We start from the raw sequence: 7616 nt of genomic DNA, 5'->3' as shown, positions 1-7616 counted from the left end.
ACAGGTCCAGGTGCTCAGAAGTGAGTTGTGGGTCGTCTGAGAGACGGCGAAGATCTTTATTTCCTCTACTTTGTGTTTTGATTAGAATCTCTCCACCTTTGTTTTGGAAAGTTTATATTATGTATTGAACTCTTTGAATTTGCCTATAGAGGCTCTCATGTTTCCTTCGGGAGAGATTAGGATATACTGTTGTCAACTAATTTCATAATGTACTCTAGCCGACCTAAACTTCGCAGGTCGCGACTAGTAGCTATTTACTTATGTTATATATATCTATCTGTTATCTATCTCTTAATCTCCTCTACGCCTTGTCCATATATCGTTTTCGGCTTCACGGTTTATCTTTTGTTGTCAAAACGTGAGAGATACGTCTTCGCGATTTTATTTCTACTCTTTTCAGGCTTCTCGATTAATACTCCTTTCGGAAATTACCTATATTTATATATTAAAAATCCACCTGAGAGTCGTACCACCGTAATATCATTGACTTATGACTCGAGCATAAGGATTTGAATATTAGGGTGTTACATTAGCGATTCTCCATTCTCTTCCCTTTACATCAAAGAAGTCTACCTCAATTAACTCTGCTAAATTTCTTCCTATCTTATGCCCCAGTTCTAGGGTTTTATAGTGTTTTGGCAAATTTCAAAACTAGACGCAGACAAGAATGTTTGAGTAATCCTCATTTTCAATGACCATTCCCTCCTTCCATCTTCGTAGATGTATAATGAAATTTTTTTAAAAGCTAGGGATATTTCCTATCTACTTGTAGCACTTCTATTTTTTTATTGAAGAAGAAATGGTAGGTATTATCCTCATAACCTTTTGCTCTAAATCCCTCTGGTCTTTTTTATATTCACTACAAGAAAAATACCAATTCAGGTACACTTGAAAAGGGTAGCCAAAAGTGAAAAAAATGATGCCTTAGGCTACGGCTACGCTTTCTGGGCTACGGCTACGCTTTCTGGGGTGATTCCTATTCGGCCGTTGTCTATTCTCAAAGGCTACGCTTTTCTGCATCAAGGGCTACACTTTTGGCGTTTGAGAATAGGGTGCGCTTTCAAGTGATGCTGTCCAGGACCAAAGGCTACGCTTTTCAGCTTCCATTTTTACCAGAATAGGCTACGCTTTTCAGCTTCCATTTTTACCAGAATAGGCTACGCTTTTCAACGCTACTGCATCACCTGTAAAGCGTAGCCATATTGTATACCATTGCTACTTTTTATAAGTGTAGCCTTAGGCCCCTCATTTTTTTGTATACTCTAGCTACTGTATATAAGTGTAGCCTTAGGTCTCATTTTTTTAATTTTATATATATATATAATTTTAATAATTATTAATACAACATAATATTTAGTACTATAATTACATATATAATAATTTTACATTTTTAATTAAATGAGTTAAATATTATAAAATAAAAATAAATACATAATTATATTAAATAATTTTTTTAAATAATAAAAATTATCTGTAACCAAAATATATTTATAATAATGATCCAAAAGTACTAGAATGATGTTAATTTTAAATATTCATACATCTCATATTAAAATAAGCATAGCCATATCAAAACTATCAATGACTGATATCATTAATTCTTTCTGTACCATGTACAAGTTTCACCAATGCATACTAGTGTTTCACAAATCCAAATTTATAATTCAAAGATAAAAAAAGCATAAGTTATAAACCATAAGATAAAGAGCTATAATTTAAAAAATCATCACCCTGGCAGCTAGACAAAAATCCCCTACCTCCTACAACGCCAAAATCAGAACTGTTGCCACAAAGTTTTCCTATTCTCTTCACATTTGAAAAGTTGAACTCTCCTACACAAGCCAATCTTAAATTATTACTCCTCCAATTACTATTACTACTACATGCAGCAGCAATACCAATCTTGTTCATGCCACTAAACTGCCAAATTGTGTAATATACAATTATTTCATGATTAGGACTAGCACCTAAAAACTAAAATTTTAATATATTATTATCATGTTATACATACTGTATCTGCTATTTTATGTCATACTGTAACATTTTTTTTAAATTAAAACTAATAACTTTAATTTGAAAATACTAATACTATAAGTCTATAACCATAGCTAGTATTATTTGCTTTTTATCTGCATATGAATAAAAAAATAGGGACAAATTCATATATACCAAGTCATCCCATGTTTCTAGTTCATGGTGAAAAGAAAAGAACCAAAAATAGCAATATAACTTTCAGCCATAGCAAACAGAAGTGCACAAAATCAGAAATACAACAACCAGAATTGCACAAACAATTTTCAGCCATAGCAATACAACTCAAGTGTTAAAGTGTTAGTAAAGCCAGCAACATATGATTTCCAACAATAGCAATTAAATTAAATACAAGCAAAAAACTATAGAACTAGGAAAAGAAGGACATACCATATCTATGTTCAGAAAATGCCTTGATCCATGAGCGCTTTATTAGTTCACTTTATGAGAGGAAAAAGAATACTGAATACAAAAATGGATGTCAGTGTTGAAAAGGATCTCGTGTTTTGCATGGAGAGAACGTATCATATTATGAATAAGAGGGAGAGTTAATTTTTATACTCAATGAAATAGAAGACACAGATGCTAACATTTTGAAACTTTTAAATAATTATTATTTTTTTAATTTACTATTAGTTACTTACTCTTCTTAAAATAAATTTTCTACTAATAGTGTTATTAAGAAGGCATCGAAGTTTGGCATTCCATTTGGGCTATGATATTAAGTCATGATGATTATAGTATTACTAAATTACGAATTGAGATTAAGGTATAATAGTCTAAGTTAGGGGAAGGGCGTGAGTGAGGAAGGTGGGAAAAAAAGAAACAGGGCAAGTAATATCTAAATTACAAATTGGTGCAAGTTATTGCTAAATTATGTGCTGCAATAAATAACTAACCTAAAATGAAGTTACACTTCTCTTTAACTTTGATATGTATTGCAGCTTCCTCACTCTCGATCTTTGTGCAGAATGTCTATTTGCCAAGATTCTAATACAAAACAAACAAGAATTTTCAGTCGAAATCATAAAAATGTAACCCCTATCTCACTTGCAGATATCACCTCTGGTCTTATTTGCTTCTCGAACTCATTGTCCGGAGGAGGTTCCTGTAAGCATGCAATTCGTTGAGAAAAAATAACTTCCCGAGTAGCTAGCTATTAAGATATTGATCATACAGCTGCTTTTGCAGGAGTGCTATTCTCTCCATCCTTCTTTGTTACTGGGTTAGATTTCTCTCCTTCGATTTTTTCAGCTGCTTGGACATCGCTCCTTGTATCATTCTTTGCACCAGTACCATCTTTTCCCACATCATCCTACCAAATCAATGAATACAAGTATGTAACCAATAATCCTGGATTATTCTTTGAACCACTAGATGTGAACGAACCTTAGTCTCATTAGTCTTTGTATTATCCTTTCCACTGACTTTGCCTTCCTGGAACAATTCAGTGCCTGACACAGGCTGCACGGATCCAATATCAGTGATGAGAAGGAAGAGCTTAAAGAACCATTGATCAGTAATAGCATACTTCTAAAGTGTGAGTTAGCTCTTAATTCATGTGACACACATATCATTACAAGAAGTCAGAGGAGGAGATATGTGCTCAGTTTTACAGGGGAACAAAGTGAAACAGAATCAATAAACCAACCAAACTAGTAATTAGCAGTTGAATAATTTTCTTTTTTCAACCAAGCATAAATCATCACCTTAGTCACAGCTTCCAGGCTAACAAGGTCTAAGTGGAAGTCAAGCAGTCCAGGCGACCTATCAACTAGAACCTAGAGCCAAAATAGCAAAATGGAAAGAAGGTAAGTGATCAAATGATATAATCCTTTAGTGCAATTGTTATTATACCTTGCAAAGATAGTGCATCAGTGTCATCTTATTGTTAGAAGCATGAGTGTCAGTAAGCTTTAAAAGACTATCCAACTTGAATCCAATTGTAGATCCTGGATAAATTAAATAAATAAATAGTAATCCATAAACTGTAAGTTTACGTTAGACAAGATCTAACAGAATCAAATTAAATTTTAACTGCTGAAAAATTAAGAAGGGCCTGTGATTATCCAAACATAGAAAATTGAGAGAGCTAGAACGATGTCCCAGAGAATGATAAGGACATTAACATTTAAAAGAAAAAAGTACATACCCCTAGCTATTCCTTGGTATTACCCAAAAAAAGAATTTTCTTTATGATCTTCTTCAGCTTGACAGACTTTCGGACCTATTCCCAAGAGAAAATGCAAGAGGCCAAAGAAATGCCAATAACACAGTTTGTTAGTTTCATGCACAATATACCTCTTCACAAGCAGAGTTAACAGCGTTTAAACTCTTCTTAAATTCTGTAACCTGCAAAAAGAAGAAAGCATAAATGAATCAAAAGTTCAAATCCACAAAACATATAGAAAAATATAGCAAGCACCACCATACCTGAGACAAAAATTGAATCTTGAAAGAGAATACTCTTAACTTTGACTCTACTCGTGGCACCTTCATCAGCTCTAAAAATTCATAGCACACACAATCTTCTGGCTTCTATCTGCATTAGCTCTACAAATTCATAGCACACACAAACCACAAATGGTGTTAGAAATAATAAACTCTGTTTGAAGAGGCGACAATTCGCATACTTGAGGCCAATAATCTTCTCAAACAAAAAAGAAAACCCTATTAAGGAGGCAACATAAAACAGAAGCATAACAAAATAAAAAGAGCAAGCTGATGCATTAAAGGCTGTGATATATTAAAGGAAAGTAATCTGGATTTTAAAGCTGATGCTTTTGCCTCAGTCTCTTTCATGTTAAAAGCCTTAGTCAGCTCCAAAATATCTCTAAATCAGACTGATTAATAAGCATGAAAAAGGCAAGTATCAATAGATTATAAACCATGGCAGTTTGTAAAAACATTGAATATCAAAAAGGAAATGGCATTCACAAGTTATAATGCAGTCAGGACATAAAATAAAATAAAAAAAATCAACATAAAACTTAATTAGTGATGATTGACGAACGGATTTCTGCTGGTAAAGAATTCACAAATAAGTTCTCATTGCTAGTATAGTTTCTAAACCAACAGAGAATCCTTTCGTACAAAAACTTTGGTTGTCACTTAAGCAAACCCAATAAAATTAATAACCAAAGTATTTAAACCTCGGGTCATCTCTCAAGGAATTGCAGGAAAGTGTGTTATTATTGGTTATGGGTTTTTGTTTTCTAAGAAATTTTAAGAGTAGAATAACAGAAAAGTAAAGGGTTGTGAATTAAGGCAATATAAATTAAAAGAGATTTATATAATTAAATAAAAAGCCTTGACCGGGGGAAGATTAATTGGAAGTTCTATCCTTGTTAGATTTTCTCAAGTGTAGTATCAAAAGGTTGTTGTTTTCACTTAGTTAACCCTTACTAAATAAAGGAAAGTCAAGTGATTGAGCTAACTCTTATTCGCAAATTCTAATCCTCTCCCTTGAGAAGGACTAGCGTTAGTAAATAGAGAGTTAGCCAACAACTTCTAATTTAACTAATCACTTGAGCATTCCAACTCAAGGGTCTCCTTTTAATCAACCCCAAGCAAAGTTGGGAGTCTACTCTGTCAACATGAATACCATCTTCATTGTTTTATAAGAGAAGTAAAAAGGGAACATAGTAATTAAATTTAATTGGAAGTAATTAAACAAATAATAAAATTTAAATGGAAACATACTTCTTGCATTAATAAATTCTAAAAACAATCCAATTGTAACTCTGAACAAAGATTAAGGATATGAAAGAGTAAGGGAATAAGAAAATAAACTAGAATGATAAAGACTTGACGGAGGTAGTAACTCCTTGTAATATCCAACTCAAAAGTATAAAACTAGGAATCCTAAATCCTAGAGAGAGGAGAGAGCCTCTCTCTCTAAAAGCTACATCTAAAACCTAAATTGTGAATAATTGGAAGTTGTCTGAATGAGTGAATGATTCCCCCACTTTGTAGCCTCTAATATGTGTTTTCTGGGCCGAGAACTGGGTCAAAAATAGCCCAGAAATTGCCCCCAGTAAATTCTGATACGTCCAGCATGCAGTTTTGTCACACGTACGCGTCATCCACGCGTACGCATGGATTGAATTTTCTCCAGGTCACGCGAACGTGTGTTCCATGCGTTCGCGTCGCCTAACAGCATGGCAACTATTGCAAATTATATAACATTTAAGGCGTTAGACGTTAGCTTTCCAACGCAATTGCAAATTATATGATCGATTGAGTGCGAAGAGGTCAGGGCTGACAGCATTAGCAATTCCTTCAATTTCTTGTATTCCTTCCACTTTTGCATGCTTTCTTTCCATCCTCTAAGCCATTCCTGCCCTATGAACCCTGAAATCCCTTAACACACATATCATGGCATCGAATGGTAATAAGAGAGGATTAAAATTAGCTAAATTAAGACCAAAGAAACATGTTTTCAATCATAGCACATAATCAGGAAGGAAAATGTAAAATCATGCAATTAGTATGAATAAGTGTGCAAAGACTTGATAAAAACCACTCAATTGAGCACAAGATAAACCATAAAATAGTGGTTTATCAATCTCTCCACACTTAAACATTAGCATGTCCTCATGCTAAGCTCAAGAGAAGCTATAAAGAGTGAAGAGGAATGGTGAAAGTTATGAAATGCAACCTAGCTATATGAATGCAACTAAATGCTAAGATATTTTTACCTACTTGGTTGAAAGTAAACAAGTTCTTCATGACAAACATAAATCATATTCCACTAATTCAAATCATATAATAAAAGATAAGTACACTTGTAAGAAGGTAACTCATGAAAGCAGGGAACATAAAATCAAGCATTGAACCCTCATTGGTAGTGTATATGCACTCTAATTCTCTCAAGTGTCTAGGGTTAATCACTCTACTCTTCTCTAGTCATACTTTCTAGACTTTGTTCATCATCTAACCAATCAACAAAAATTTAGTATACCAATGCAAACATCATGAGGTCTTTTCAAGGTTGTAATAGGGCTAAAGTAAAGGTGAGGATATATGTATGGCCAAGTGAGCTATAATATGAATCTTTGACTAACCTAAGCTCTCAGCTAATACACACACACTATGTAACTCTAATTCATGCCTAGCTACTCATAATTCTCATTTTTGCATCACATACTCATGTACCAAATTTTTCTTTAGTTTCACCACATATGCATTGATCTTTTATTAAACTTAGCATTGGGGTAATTTTGTCCCTTTATTTATCTATTTACTTAATTATTTGAATATTTTTTTTTGAATCATAACAGCATAACATATCAATGCACATGAGTTTTTAATTTTTCTGGTCTCATATGAGTATGCGCCCAAATTCCCAATATTTTGTCAATAGAACACTGTACACTTTCATCAACTCAAGTTCCCATAATTCTCCACACTTAATTGACACACAATCTTTATCTTAAGCTAACCAAAAATTCAATTGGGGTAATTAATTATTTTTCCGCTTAAGGCTAGTGGTATGGTAAAATATAGAACAAAGGGGATTAAAAGGCTCAAGGTGGCAAACAAAGGTGATTGAAAGAGTAGGCTATTTGGGATAAGTGAGCTAA

General features: G+C 33.5%; 1 long non-coding RNA gene across 1 annotated transcript; it reads right to left on the bottom strand.

Moving 5' to 3' along the window:
- On the bottom strand, positions 3749 to 4199 carry LOC110267154. The gene is made up of 3 exons (XR_002354504.1): positions 4184 to 4199; positions 3889 to 3983; positions 3749 to 3812 (listed from the first exon to the last, which is right to left on the bottom strand). It is a non-coding gene; the product is annotated as an uncharacterized LOC110267154 (long non-coding RNA).

The sequence above is a fragment of the Arachis ipaensis genome, chromosome B09 (genome assembly GCF_000816755.2).
Source record: "Arachis ipaensis cultivar K30076 chromosome B09, Araip1.1, whole genome shotgun sequence".
Classification (NCBI taxonomy): Eukaryota; Viridiplantae; Streptophyta; class Magnoliopsida; order Fabales; family Fabaceae; genus Arachis; species Arachis ipaensis.
The sequence above is the reverse complement of the archived record's forward strand: the minus strand, read 5'-3'. Positions and strand labels throughout refer to the sequence as shown.